We start from the raw sequence: 15542 nt of genomic DNA, 5'->3' as shown, positions 1-15542 counted from the left end.
AATACCTCTGAAAAGACAACAATTTAAAATTCGGTATCTATTCTATCCATCTAAGCAAGCAGGGCATATGTCTAAAGCTAATGTCACTTGTTAAAGAGGCTTGTTTAAAGGCCATATAGGCAGAAGAAAACAGACCCAATCAGATTCCACTCTATTAAACCCCAGAGTTAAAATTTCCGAATACCAGGTGTCCTTATGGAACTCAAGACGTCTGATGCCGAGACTAACTGAACAATAACAAACCATGCATAGCCTTTCAAAGACTGCAAAATACAACTGGACAAGACACGTTTAAAAAGACTTAATTAAAAACACAGCATTAAGCAAAAGTCTTAGGCACCTAATCAAACTGTTTAAAACCATTTACCTTGGAAGTAATTGTGAATATATAATCAGAATACATGCAAATGAATAAAAAACAAAGTAGTGAAAAGCAACAAGAAAGTCTTTTTCTTTTATTTTCTTTCTTTTTTTTTTTTAAGAAGTAGTTGATATCTTAGGAGCTGGTTACAACAACAAATGTTTGGTTGCAGATTTCTCATCTATGCCCTCAGCCATTGTATGGATGTATTAAATTCCATCATCAGCACATCTGACTTAATTTAATGAAGCACTCATTAATTTAAACCAGGTTAGGATAACAACTATAGTTAAAACTGGGCTTTCAAGGCTTTCAGAAGAGGTTTGGAAATGGAAATTGAAATTGATAATAATAATTGAGTGTACTCTTGACCACATTAAATGTGTGCACGTGAAAGAGGGCTGCAGTGGTTGGGGACTTTCTGTAATACTGCTGCAGCACCGTGACATCATGGCCAGAACTGTGCATGTGGCAGAAAGGGCAGGAAACGTCTCTGTATAGAGGTCAAGATAAAACACTGACGACACAGAAGACTGAAGAACGGCTCAGGTTTTTACTGGCTTTTATAAAGGTTATTTCATGTGGGAAAGCAGGCAGAATATAATATTTGTGAAGGACAGCAGAAGCAGCTGTGATGGCGAAGGTGTGACAAAGGCCATGTGTGAAAGCAGAGACGCTGCATTCCCAGCATCTGACCCCAAAGCCAACGGAAGCTGATACAAGAAGAAGAAAAAAGTGCGAATCAGCACATGATCGCTTTCTCTCTCTCAGACACACAAAAAGACTTACCTCTGGTCCACATTTGAGTAGCCTATCCATTCAATCTGACATTGAAGAAGCAAAAATGATCTTTAAAAAGTTCAACCACGATTGGTCAGAACAGTGCCATACCCCTCACACGCCTCCATAAGGGCATTTCCATATGTGTGCAGCGGAAGCATTGTCTCTGGCCTGGTCTCTGGAGCCGATCTTTCACTTCCTAGAGCACATTCGCCTTCAAGACAGGCTGGCTTTGCTCTCAGGCCACGCCTGGCCACTGATGACAGAGGCGGCAAGCTCGAGCGAGATTAGCCCTAGATTAGCACGGCAGTGTTTTTAAAAACACATCTGCTCGGAGCCATCAGCCGAGTCACAGTATCGCATTACACACTCTCCACTAAGGGCTGTGTCACAGCCAGGGTCTGGTTTCACTTTCAGGTTAGAGAGAGAGGAATGCAGCACTGCCACAGTGAATGAAAGATGGTAGTAAGCTACAGCGGTCAAAAGGGAATTTGGTGCAAAGCCAATTGGGTAGAGCTGCTGCTTCTTCTTGTTCTTTCAAATTTTGAAAAAAGTAGCCTACTAATAATAGACCAATTCATTGTCAGATAATGGAAAGGACATGAACAACTGAATAGCTATTCATGTAAATAAGCAAAAGGGTTCTATTTGCATCTAAAGAGGCAGCAATCCAGCTGTTTAAAATGGTGAGAAAACCGCTGAAAATGAAAGACTGTGAAATATGTTGTCAATATAGTAGTGTGCAAAAGCCATTACTTTAAATTCCAGTCAGAATGGCCAGCAAGTACAAGTCATTCATTTTTTAGGGAAGAGAAAGCAAACAATATATTTTGAACAAAAAGTTACACAGAAGCCTCAACAACAAAATATAATCTTTTTATCATCTTATGGGTCCACACTTTGCCTTGATTACAGCTTCCATTCTGTTCAGGAGACTTGCTTTCAGTTTTTCAAAGAAATCATCATGAATATTTTTCCACACCTCCAAAGTTCAGTCTTAGAAGTTTTCCTGCTTCTCACAGTCCAAGTGATACCAAACACATCAGATGTTAAGGTGTGGCCAGTCCGTTGTTCTGAAAAGAAGCTTCTTTGTTTGATTTGAAAATGTTCTTCAGGAACAGCTTCTTGACTAACGAATGGGCATTTCAGTCAAATGTGATATTCAAATTCATGAGGTGCTCTTTGAATCTTTTTCTTCATATCTTTTAATTATATTTTGTACTCCAGTTTTAGGAACTTCTGACTTTTCCCTTCCTTACACAAGTAGATTTCCCTGAAGATCTCCTCAAAATGAATGAATTATACTTAAAGGCTGTTTAGACCGGGAATACAATATATAAGAGGTGGTCTCTAACTTTTGCACAGCACTGTATATCAAAATATAAGTGAAATACATCTCAGTGTGTTTTCAAAATTCTGCATTTGTGTATGAGAAATGTCACTGCTTTCATTTCCTATTCTTAGCTTTTCTCCTTTCTAAAATCAGCTCTGTTGTCTTAATCATGAGTCAGAAATGGTCTGGCTAGTTTGTGTTATTCAGAAGTTCCTGGAGCTCACTAATAGGCTCAGTAATAGCCTTATCTACTTTAGGCTCAACGCTCCTGTTAGACTGAGGTCCACACCAGATGACCTCACTATCCCCAGCCTTGCAGCAACCTCACACAGCACTGCCACCTGTGCCAGACGTCCATCTTTTCACTTTAAAAATATCCACTTAATTAACCGCCATGTGCTGCACATCACTTGGTTAATCCCTCCTTTGTTTTCTTTCATTTTGTGAGGAAATAACACTGCCAAGGGCTGAAGTCCATTTTGGTCAACAACGATAAGTCCAAAGGAATTAACATATTAACTGAGGAAGGAATCCAGGCTCCACAGCTCTGGCAGCAAGTCTAACAACACAGTTTGGGGGCATGACTTCTATGAGAATGTTTATATTAATTGAGCAGAAAAAAAGAGATAAAGAATAACTTTCTTCCTTGCGAGAACGAGATATGCACTACGTGTTTGTTGGACACGAGTGGGACCTGAAGCATGCGCCCCGCTTGCTGAGTAAGGAAATAGAAGCAGGGAAACCCACTAATGACTAGCTTGTTTGTTTTCCTGCTGTTGGTATTTCATTTGGGTAAAAGTTTAAAGCTATCATCCACCGTCTGGAATTTCAGTCTCGTTTCCAATGTAATTAGCCTAATCCTTCCTCACAGGAACTTCTACTATGTAAAAAGGACCTAATCTGTTTCCTTAAAGCTTGTGGGGACGGACCACGCGCTCATGGGATCACACAGGTGAACGGAGGAAGAGAATGTGCTCCTCGGTTTGAGGATTCCGAAGGCATGCTACTGTATAAAAGAGGGAAAGGGAGGGCAGGCGAGCGAGAGAGGAGAGAGAGAAAGGAAGGAAGAGACTGAAACGGGAAAAGGGAGAAGCAGAGTTAGAGAGGAAAGAGAGAGAGGTTGGAGGACACCTCTCAGCTCCATGCGAATCATGCAGTACGGCTGGGAGGGATATATGTAATCAGAGCAATTAACTGATTAAACAGATACAGTGTAATATGTATGATATAGCAAAGAGGCCCAGCGCTCTAATCCAGCTTATTATCCTTCTGCACCAACAATGATGGCTGCAACATCAAAACACACACACATAAAACTTTCTCATAATTAGTATAGTGCCTCAGTAACACTGCACTGATTTTTAGGAAAAATGTTTTGCATTCCTACTTTAAGTTTTAAAATAAAGCAATGAATTATGGTGATTATAGCACAGTAAAGAGGTGTTATTAGACACAACCTGCATAAAACCCCCTTAAAAGTATGGCATGCCAAATAAAAAAATTGTTTTGTACACACTTTTCCACTTACCCTAAATGTAGCCAGACAGATTTTGGAGTCTAAACTTCTCCTTTAGTGCAGAACTGCAGCTTACAACAATGCTAACAAACACTAGAACTCAGTAGCCACCCAAATAGCCCAAATTGTTTCTGTACAAATACATTACCAAAACTTCTTTTGACGTGCATCATTAGGTTTGCTCGGACTTGTCAATGTGGATTAGAACAGAGAATAACTTACTCTGAACTTTAACAATGAACAAAACTGCAGGCAGCTACTTTACACAAGAGGGTCTGTACCTCAGAAGCAGGAGTGCTGATCTAGAATCAGTATTTGTGACATTGATCGTCATAAATACAGAGGAATCTGATCCAAGGTCAGTCCTGCTTTGTGAATACCAGCCCTGATGTTGTCTAAAATGGCTGCCCATGAAATTCTGTTCAATTTTACAGCTTACAGTAAGTCATCCTGCGCTCTAAACCACATCTGCAAGTCTGTGCAACCTTAATGAAGACCTGGATGTGAGAGCCAAGACTTTGGTGATGTATATTTAAGGAAATGATTTGGGCTATTTCAGTGACTGCTGAGTTTAGTGTTTGTTAACACCGTTAACCTTTTAGCTCCAGTTCTAAACTAAAGACGCAAAATCTGGACTCCAAACCAAACACCTTTTGGCTGATGCTTTACTTCTCGGGTAAGTGGAAAATTGAGTTAAACTGTATTTTTCGCTGAACTACTCTATTAAAAGTGGCACGATAAAACAGAATATGACAAAATACAACAATGCTGAAAAAACGATGCAATTTGCTATTAACACTGCTGTTTGTATATCGCTGCTGTTGCCGTAATCTCCAGAAAATGTATCTCCAAACTTTACTGGAGAGGGGAAAACATTCTTCACTTTCAGGTTAAGTTAATGTAAAGACATTTCATTTCAAGTGTAAGTATTTAGAGCATTTGTACTGGTCCATTAATCATGAAACTTTCACACAATGTAAACGGCAGCTGCTGTGTTTAAAGGATGTAGAAAAAAATTTCAAAAAACAAATACACATGTGGGTTTTTGGACAGCAATGACATAAAGCGTATTTTATTTTATTTGCTCTTGACCATAGCTTAGCAAATCAGATTGTAGAACTGGACCTATCTATGTTATGTTTGTTTCTCATAGGAGTCTTTGTGCATTTTACACTACACAATTCTTTAACTACTGCTAATCAAAATGTCACAAAAAAGCAAAGCAGTCCAACTGTTAATGGATCTACAACTTCCTGACAAACAGGAAACAATATAGCAGTGTAGTATTTGAGCCTCTACCTTTCACACTGACTCAGTGCCAGCACAGGTGCAGCACAAAGCTGTATGTGCTCTCTGTCTTCCTCTAATCCCCATTTACCAACGGCTGAACTAAGCATTACGAAGCGTTTGGGCCACGTCCATATACGTCCCCCCCCCCATTTTTCTCCCAGTTTTTTCCCTAATAGTCGCTTATTTAATTCAACCTGATAGCTAACGTCTCCCCATATCACACAATGCTTGAGACACATTAAGCAGCATTGTATCTTTCCAAACTGCCACTAACATTAAACCACTTAACATGCTTGGTGGACAACACTAAGTAACAATTCAGTTATGTTAGAATTACGTCACATTGGTTAGTATCGTGCTGAATGAGAAGGAGGGTCATTCAAACTCGTAAGCTTTCCACGATAGAGTCAAGTCTTAGACAGCCGTGCCAATCAAGAGCCTAATTTTGCATTTGTACACAAAACCCACATTTTCTATCTACAACATAATTATTAGGGCTGTCACAGTTACTTAGTCACTCAATTTCATTGGAGCCCCTCCAACAAAAAAAAAACATATATTAACCATTTCAACCTTTATTTGCATTATCAGTTATTTTGTTTTCTGTTTTATTTTGTACAACCTTTTACATTAAAAAGCAAAACTATGCTTCATTTACATTTTAGTGACATATTTATTTTAAACACAGGGCATCAAACAATGCCATACCAAGCTTATATGACTTTTACAAAAAGTGTCACATACTATTTTTTGTTGCAAGGGCTCATTTCAAGAAAAAAAACAATATTTTTTTTTCTTATAATCTTCTGAATTAATCACACTGATTTGTTGGCAACTTGTGTGATGATAATGCATACACTAAATTCTGCTACAGCTCTCTCTTACAGTAAGAAACAGAGCCTTATAGACATTATCATTTATATGATTTCTTTGTAATGTAATGTTTTTATATGTATAATAATGAGGTTGTTTTTTGAATCCTTGTTTATCTTTTTCTAATAAAGTATTATGGAATAGTTTGACCACCCCGGTCAAATGACATGTTTTGTTTCTGGGAATAAATTTCAATTTGACATCTTTCTGAAAATCACTGTATAGTTATCTATTGGACATATTGGGGAATAATGAAACATATATAGCATAAATTATGCCAGAAATTTTGCACAGGCCACATTTTATATTTTACTTTTTCCTGATATTTTATATAAACCATAATTAAAATGTGCAGCAGAGTGTTCTCTGTAAAAGATGGGGTAATTTATTTTTACTTCAAAAAAATCACATAATTTGACCAGAGCCGCCCAAACCTTTGCATGCAACTATAATATTAATCATGTTTACAATACTATTTCCCACTATAAGAAGAATTGTTGAGAGTTACTGCCTTTCTTCAAACTGTGAGTAAATGAACTATGTGATGTGTATAATTCTTGAAATTCAAATCCAAAAAAATCCAAAGAACAGCAAGTCTAAGCACATGAACAGGATTACCACTGTCACCTCAGCTACAGGGAACACACAGCACACGTTCTTCTTTATCTTTCCTTTCTACTTTAGTGTGTATTTTGCTTCCAAGCCCATGTGAAGTCTTTGTGATGGTTTTGCTTCTTTGGTAAGACTCCTATTGAAAACGGGAACACATTTGTATATACACATGCACAGTATACATACACACACACACACACACAGACACACACAAACACACACACACACACAAACACACACACACACAGACACACACACCCTGACAAAATCTTTTGACATCTGAACATTTCAACTGCCGCACTGTGTGTGCTGTGAATGAAAATCTCCAGATTGTGTTTGCAAGCAGCGGTTCAGAAGATTAAACATTTCTAATAAGAGCGCAACATGTGCCGAGGTGATTCCAGCCTGCTGGCCCAAAGTGAAGCAGTAACAGGATGGCTGGAGTTTTCACTAATTATGTTTCCTTTTGCAAAAAACAGACCCACGTCGAACACTCACTCTCCAAGTAACATGTAAGATCACTAAAGAGTAATAAAAATGCAACTTAATTACACACCCACAGCCACCCTTTCTGATTTGTTATGATATGTAAAGAAGCACAGGGAGCAGCTGACATGTTTACCAAGCTCAGCAGCTTTTCATTGTTCTTCTGCTCTGTAGCAGCAGAGATATGACTATATTTGAAACAAGAATTGACCAACACTTAGGGCAATCGGACAACACAGTGTACAAAAATTAAAAAACACTGTTTTAATAGAAATGCACTCACTGCCAGCACTCGTCAATTTCTCTGAGCACCACTGTGCACTATGCATCATGTGGCTATTACAGCATTAAAGTTAACATCAATCAGAAATCACAGCACATTTTCCATATTTGTGTGAAACTCAATATCAGGGAAGTTCTCTGAGCTCTGAGCTTTGCTCAGTGATAGTTGGGGGTGGTGGGAGGGGGAGGTGAAATGTATGAGCAAAAGCCCTCACATTTTAATAGAAGATCAGTGACATTTACTAACTAGGGATGTGCATTCCGGATAATTTTGATACTCAGGTATCAGCAGGAGTTAATAAATAGGTATCCAGTTTACCGCAGAGAGGGAAAAAAAACCCAAAAAAAGTATGTACCTCGGCCGAAATGCACACAGGGCTGGAGTTGGAGACTTACTCTTTTAGATGATCCTACTGGTGTTAAGAGGCTAAAAAATTAGCAGCAAACAGAGAAAAACATTTGAAAACATGTCCAATTATTCAAAAACTCCCGAAGAGAATTATTACTTTTCATGTTGGATTAATAACCAAGGCTACCTCTTCAGATGTGAGCTAACACTTCAGCTAACTGGTACACATACATGGTAACATACATACTTACAAATATGAGCAAAACTGTAATATTTTAAAGTCCTGTTAAAATATAAAAGCAGTGTTTCATTGAACTGTTAGCACCCAAATTGACATAATATATATTATGCAATATATCTAACATAATAAAAGAAACATGTTGTTTAATTTGTGAGCTAACACTACTAGCTTAGCTAAATCATACTTTTAATACCATGTCCTATCTTTTAGCTAGAAAACAGTGACTTGGTGAAGAGATATCAAATGACATACATTTATTAAATGACTGTCAGTAAAGTTTCAGTTTTTGAGTAGCAGAATAGTACAATGAACTTGAGTTTGAGGTGAGCCTGAACGTCCAATGGGGCTCTCACTAGTGCTCTCTGTGTGTGATACAGACATACTTTTTCCTGTTTGTCAGGTAACACTGCACAGCACTTCTCAACCAGCATACTGAGCCTTTACACTTTAGAAAGCTGCATAACATGTACATGAAGAACACTGGAAATAGCATATGAATAATATAAAACTAGTTTAAAATGTACATTTAAATATGACACTGTAAAACCTTTTCAGACACAAACAACACAAGAACAGCCCACCAGCCTGGCAGCCACAAAAACAATTGGTCATACATGCAGACACACACATATATACGCACAGATGCACACACAGATGTACTCCGCTTTACATTCAACACCCGCTGCTGTAAATAAGCCATTTGAAAGCAAAGGGTTTAGTCAAAAATAGCGTTTTGGTACTGGCTGTGAGAAGGTTGAAGTAAACTGCTCCCTATTTGTCTTCTGGACCACAAATAAACATAAATCATGGCAGAGCAGTGAACTGGCCCTCACTTTCACAGACTTACAGTATAATTGATATCCTGTACTAATGGCTCACTGACCTGACGATGGTGAAAGGGAATACAGAAGAGAAGAAGAGGGAGGGAAGGGACAACAAGCACCTGATATCTTCATCTGTACTGAGATCTACATCATCATTTCATTCCAGGAAACTTTTCTTTGTTGACACAGTGACATAGTACATAGAAGGCTGTACAAAATGGACAAAACTCCATATTGTGATTAGATTGCTACATACTGCAATTACAATATAACTTACAAAATATTAAAAACACATTACTGAATCCTCGCAGTGATGTAGTTAAAGATTGGCCTGCATTATTTTTGACCAAAAAGAGTCATGTTTGTTGGATAATGTAAATGTTTTGATTTATCTAAACCCCCCAGGACTCTAATCTGGAGCATGTGTGATTCGTTAGGATGATCACAGCATATAATAAAACAAATAAGAAGTTTATCTGCATATTGGAGTCTTCTGCGATATCAGCATTGCAAGGGCTATAACAATAAAAGGACAACATACTGCACAGCCCACCTACAAAGGGCACAAATCACTTTTTTATGAAGTTTGTAAACAACTGGATTAAAAAAAAGCAGCAGCACATTTAAAAGGCTATGAAAAACTATCAGTTCCAGAGATGAGGGCTCGAGTCCTTAACTGACTCATAACTCTATTTGGACTTTCAACTCAAGAAAAACAACTTAGATTCACACCCCAGAGACTCGAGACTCTATTCAGATTTGCCCAGGCAGAGATGCAAGACTCGACTGGACTCAAGACTTGAGAGTCTGGACTTGGACTCCCAGCCCAAAGACTCAAGACTCAACTTGCACTCACACCCCAAAGACTCTGACTCACATCCTAGAGACTCAAAATTCAGGCTGGCATTTCAGAGACTCAAAACTAAGACTCAGAACTCAGAGACTTGAGAGTCAAGACTCGGTTTCATACCTTAGAAACTCAAGACTCAACTTGGACTTACACCCCAGAGACTTAGGACTCAAGACTCAGATTCAAACCCCAGAGACTCAGGACTCAGGACTCAGATTCAGACCCCAGAGAATCAGGACTTTACTCAAATTGTGAACATCTGTAATGAGTACAATAGTTTTTTTTCCAATGTTTAGAAAAAGAAAAGCATGTTGTGGCGTAATTTAGCACAATAACAATAACATTTTGTCGTACTGTTCACCTCTAATTGGTATAATTCAATCAAGTTCTTTAAAAATTCTAAACACACAGATGACAATCAATCAGAGCTGCTGACTCACAAACACGCACACATCCGGCCTGAGATGCAGCACTACTGCTTTAAAATGGTATGAAGTTTACTCTTCCCTTTTTCAGCACTACTGTTTATTAAGAATAAGCCTGTGTGTGTTTGTGTGTGTGCGAGAGGGAGGGGGTTGGGGTTTATGTGGCGAGAGCATTTCCTTGGGAGGGTGTGCTACTGTGTATATTGTATAAGCATGTGTGTGCATTTTGTGTATTCTGTGTGTGGGTTTGTGTGTTGGGGGGGTGGAGGTTTTGGACTACCATTACTATGTCAAGCTTCACGGGCAAGTGTGTGTTCAGCATGGGCTTGAGAAAGACGGACTGGATCAGAAAAGAGAAGAGTGTTTATGACAACTGTTTGTGTTTTGAATGTATCACAGGGTTCACAACAGCAACCGCAGACAGAGAGAGGAGAGCAGACGGTACAGAATAGATTCTAGTGTGAAGTCTCACACACCTGACACTATGGGTGCAAGATACGGCAAAAATACAACATCATGGTACTTCAAGCCATTTTTATAACACAAGATACATATCATGACATTTAGCTTTTTCAGGCTGGAATGGATAAAATGGATCAGTAAAACAGCAGTGCCACATTTATTTATTTTTTTTAATTAAATGCCTGTAAATTTGTAAATATAAGCAAAGAGACCAGGATGAAAAAAATAAAACAATTAATAAAGTTAACAAAATAAAATAATGGCATTCCAGGGCTGACATTCAATAAGGTTATAACTATGTAGTTTATGCAGTTAAACTGTGCAGTTTATACAGTTACTACAGTATACATGTATTATTGTTTACACGCTTTCTGTAATTGGTCAAAATCTTTCTTTTTATGATACATACAGTTTGTGCTGCAGTCTCACAGGGACAGAAGTGATCTTGCAAAAATACAACCATGACAAATTTTGAACGAACTGTGAGTGGGAATGTTGACCTACTAGGGTGGGAAGCAGAGTTCAAAGCATGAGGTGATTGTGAGCTTGTTAACATTGTTCAGGGTTGCCTGTTGCCTGTTGTTAGCCCACAGAGGCATGGATGTAATGCAAGTAAGCATGGCTGAAAAGTCCTCCTAAAAAACTCAATTAAGCATGTAGACGTGGGTCACGTGCAGTGAAAACCCTACTTGTGGTAAAAAATAAACACTATACTTCCTGAAAGGGAAAACAGCGAGCTGAGGACAGTGTTTCATAAGCTGGTTGTTTTGTTTGTGTTATTAATTGTATTTAGGACATAAAAGAACACAGGCTATTTGGGAGTGGGTTTTAGAGGAGGCATACCCTTGTTTGCGAAGGATTCTGTTCAGCTCTTGCATCAAATTGTTCCTAGATGTGTATTCTCTGTACGAGATGACATCTGGCCCTGCAACACTACTGTTTTAGAAGTACTGATGAAATCCACAACGTACACAAAAAAGCATAGAATAGCGTAATTTTTCAGAATAATAATAACTGGAGTGAGAAAATAATGTACAGGTTGTAGTTTTGCAACTGAGAGAGAGAGAGAGAGAGAGAGAGAGTGTGAGAGAGTAGAGGTTTAGAAGATGTACCCCAGCCAGCCGTTGGCTGCGGGAGAGCTGCGATGGATGATAGAGGAGTGTTCTGTTGGTGGGTGCCCAAACGCTGGTTTGTGAGTGAGATAAGCACAGCAACAGTAGTGTTGACATGCAGGTGGCTGTTTGGTTACTTTCAGTGCTGGTTATTAGCCAAGCCTAGAAACTGAAGGCCTCAACATCCCATACTAACACACCTAAATGAGATCAAGAGGCATATGTTTAATACACTGATACGATCAACACGCACTCTCAGTCCACACGAATGCTGTAATGTCCTTAGAATATTCTAATAACCACTATCTGAAGCAGCTCAGGTATGATGTGTTCATGTATTTTTTTTTTTTTACAGAAAAACAAATCTGTAGGGCACCAGCCCTCATCTATTTCCTTAAATAGCTCTATTAGCTGCTCTCTCATTCCCTTGCATGGCCTTTTCAATGTGTTAATGTTGTAAGCAGGTCTGCCATCCTCCTGTTCTCCTTCAGATATTTTTAGACATTATAATAATCTGTGGGAAGATTGATACTGTCCACACAAATTCTACAATGACTAGATTAATAACTGCAAAATCAACGCTGAGAAAACGACAGCAAAAACTCCACTTTATCAGTTTTGATCTTGTGGCTTTTAAACCTGCTTTAAAAACTACTGCTTGAACCTTTAAACAAGCCATTTAAGTTCACAGGAAAGCTTCTCATTTCTCAAGCTGAGGCACTAAACTATGATGAAAAAAGATCTGGTTACACTACATTTAATACTGGACGATTAAATAAATGAGCAATTTCTGTGATAAACTCAAACTCAAACAATTCCCACGCAGACCCCTACCTGTGGTTCAAACTTAAAATACTTATGTTAGACAATATGTCTAACATAAGTTGTATAGCCTTCAGGATGCATTATTTGTTTTGGTTGGCATTCTGTTACCTTTATTGCACTGTGTATTTATGATCACTGTTTAATGTCCAACCCAGCACCAGTCTTATTCCAAATTAAAAAAAAAGAAGGAAAAAAAGATTTAAGTTAGGTAAGGTAACTAAAGGAAGTCATCTTTGCTGTGTTTTGCAGACTAAACAAAGAGGTTTCCAAAAGCAGCAGCACCACTTGCCCTCTGGCCTGGCGTGGCAGAGACTGTGACACCTCGTAAAACTGGCTTACATTCACAGTCTCAATTTCTCTGGCACCGTGAGGGCCAGCAGGGAGCTGAGACACAAAGACCTGCTTCTATGGGCAATCTGTGCCCCCGTGGCACCCTATGTTAGGCCTCTACCCTCCGTAACCTCTGTAATGTCCCACCAGACGGGCTAGATCATCGGCGTCTAGTTCTTGCGGTGGGGGGGGGGTGTGGAGGTGTGGAGTATATGCGTCACGGAACAGCAACACCTCGCACGTACAATGCCGATGCTGACTTTATTTTCCCTCATCATGCTGGGAGCTCAGGGGTCCTAGCAGTATGGCAGCAGGTGAGATTTATGAGGTGTTAAGAAAGTTCAGCTGTAACCAAGCAACAGGCTGCAAACTATGACCACCCCCTCCTCAAATACACACATCTCCCCCATAACAGCCCCGTACCCCGGAGCAAAAGAGCCTGATGGCTATAACATCAGATTTAGGCCCCCACCAAGTACAAACACACCTTCTAAAGTATCCCCTTAGTTACATTCTGCACTAAAACACCCCCACCCCTGCTTCTCTACATGGAAAATATATCTCACTATCAGGTCTGTCTCTGGATTCTATACTATAACACTAATTACATTACTGAGAGAGACAGAGAGAGAGAAAGAGAGAGAGAGAGAGAGAGAGAGAGAGAGAGAGAGAGAGAGAGAGGGAGGAAGAGAAAAAGGGCCAGAAAGGGAGGAAAAGAGGGAGGGAGGAGAGTGAGGAAAAAAGGGACAGAAAGCAACAAAATTCTAAATTTAAAATTCTGTGTTTTCTTTGGGTTTATATAAATCAGTGTTGTGTTTTTTGTACTTGGTGTAAAATAAAATAAAAAACACGGAGTAGGAAACCACACTCATGTGAATAGGCCGGCTTTGTGTGGTAGGTGAGGGCGTGTTTTCAAGCGAACGTTGTGACTGGCTCATTTCATCAATAGTTAGCATCGACTTTAATGAAGTTGAAAGGAGTCAGGTGTCCCATTTCCCCAAGTTCTGCTCGTTCTCTCCATTCCTCCCGCTCAATTCCTCTCCTCAGTTTCGCCACATTGTTCTGGGGTAGGAGAGGAGCAGTAGGAAGGGAGAGGAAGACAGGAACGATAGTAAAAGTTTCTGGACACAGCCAGAGAGGAGGGAGAGAGGGGGATAAAGTGGAAGAAAGAGAGAGAAAGAAAGAGCAAGGAAGAAGAGAGAGGGGGAAGTGTTAGATACACAGAGAAGAAAGATACATGAGAGATAGAGGGGATATATAGGAGAGACAGAGAGGGAGAAAGGGAGGGAGAGAAGGGGCGAGAGAGAAGGAGGGAGGGAGGAAGAGAGAGCGAGGAGGGGAGAATGAGGGAGGGGGAGAGAGTACAAAAAGAGGGGGGGGAGAGAAAAGGAGGGGGAGGGAGAGAGACAGAGAGAGGGAAGCAGGAGAAAAGGGAGAAAGAGAGACAGAAAGAGAAGGAAGGAGGAGAAAAGAGAAAGGGAGAGGGAGGAAGAGAGAGAAAGAGAGGGACAAGTAACAAGGAAAGTTCTGAAAACTCCTTAGTTGCCCAAAAAACAGAGTGTTTGCATAATAACTTCATCCAAAAGTAGCCGGTGTGTAGGTGGTGCAGGGATAAGTGGCTTAGAGAAACTCAACAAGCCTCCTTTTCACTTGACTGATGTTAATTAATATATATAATAACTCGTATCAGAAGAGTTTAACAATAATTCGATTAGCCTAATCCTGGTAAAAACCGATGAGCTACGAAAACTTTCATCATTTGTCCATTCGGTTTCAAGGACTTGGTGAGGGTAACTAAAGGAGCTGAGACATACTGGGACATTTTGCAATCGGTCATCTCAAACATAAGCCTCATGCACAGCTCGGAGAACAGGACATGCATTTTCCTGGAAGTCCAATTACCACATCCATCAAAGCACTGTGCACGGATTTGCTGGTCTCAGGCTGAGAGGTTTGGCATTAAAGAGACTTACTTCATTTACCTTGTTTTTCTTTCCTCGGCCCATGAAGCTTTACTGAAATTGACGAGTCTGTTATGAGTATGTGTGGCAGTATACGTATATCAGGGCACTGGGAGGTTTTCCCTACAACAACTGTATGAAGCTCTACTTGGCTAGCATGGTTGATTCTGCTGTTTCTCAGTGCTCTTAGACTAAGTCCAGGATTAGACTGCAATTACACCTCTCGCTCTTCACCAGGGTGGAAAAAGAAAGAGAGAGATACAAAGAAAGACATGAAACCGAGACATGAGCAGAGCAGCTGCAGGGATGGTCAAAATTCAGTACAGTAGAGAAAGATATCATAAAACACAAAAGCATCCAGGTGACGGATACTGTAACACTTCAAAGAATTTTGGCACAACTGATTGATTATATTACGCTCAGTAACAATAAATGCACATAAACCAGAACGGCATGTGTTGGGAAAAACAGCGAACTGGTGTTGAATGCCTCTGGGGGGAGGGGGTCCTATACAGGGAGCAGGGTGGGTTTTCAGGCAGACTCTACTGTATGTCTGGACTCAGAGACGCACAGTGGAATTCAGACAACGTGCATTTTTTATTTCCTGCTCAGGACTTGCCTGACTCGAAC

General features: G+C 39.8%; 1 protein-coding gene across 2 annotated transcripts in view; it reads right to left on the bottom strand.

Annotated features, from left to right (window-relative positions):
* The window catches only part of thrab (thyroid hormone receptor alpha b), a 144145-nt gene that overhangs the window by 77354 nt on the left and 51249 nt on the right, over positions 1–15542 (bottom strand). Inside the window, exon 1 of one of the 2 annotated variants that reach the window (XM_036572371.1) lies at positions 1151–2029. The exons of the other annotated variant lie outside the window; for it this stretch is intronic. The gene's annotated coding sequence lies outside the window, so the exon portion shown is untranslated. Of the gene's footprint in view, positions 1–1150; positions 2030–15542 lie in introns of those variants that run through there. 2 annotated transcript variants of the gene reach the window in all.

This window comes from Colossoma macropomum, unplaced genomic scaffold, assembly GCF_904425465.1.
Source record: "Colossoma macropomum unplaced genomic scaffold, Colossoma_macropomum, whole genome shotgun sequence".
Classification (NCBI taxonomy): domain Eukaryota; kingdom Metazoa; phylum Chordata; class Actinopteri; order Characiformes; family Serrasalmidae; genus Colossoma; species Colossoma macropomum.
Note: the sequence above shows the minus strand (reverse complement) of the source record. Positions and strands in the feature narration are given on the sequence as shown.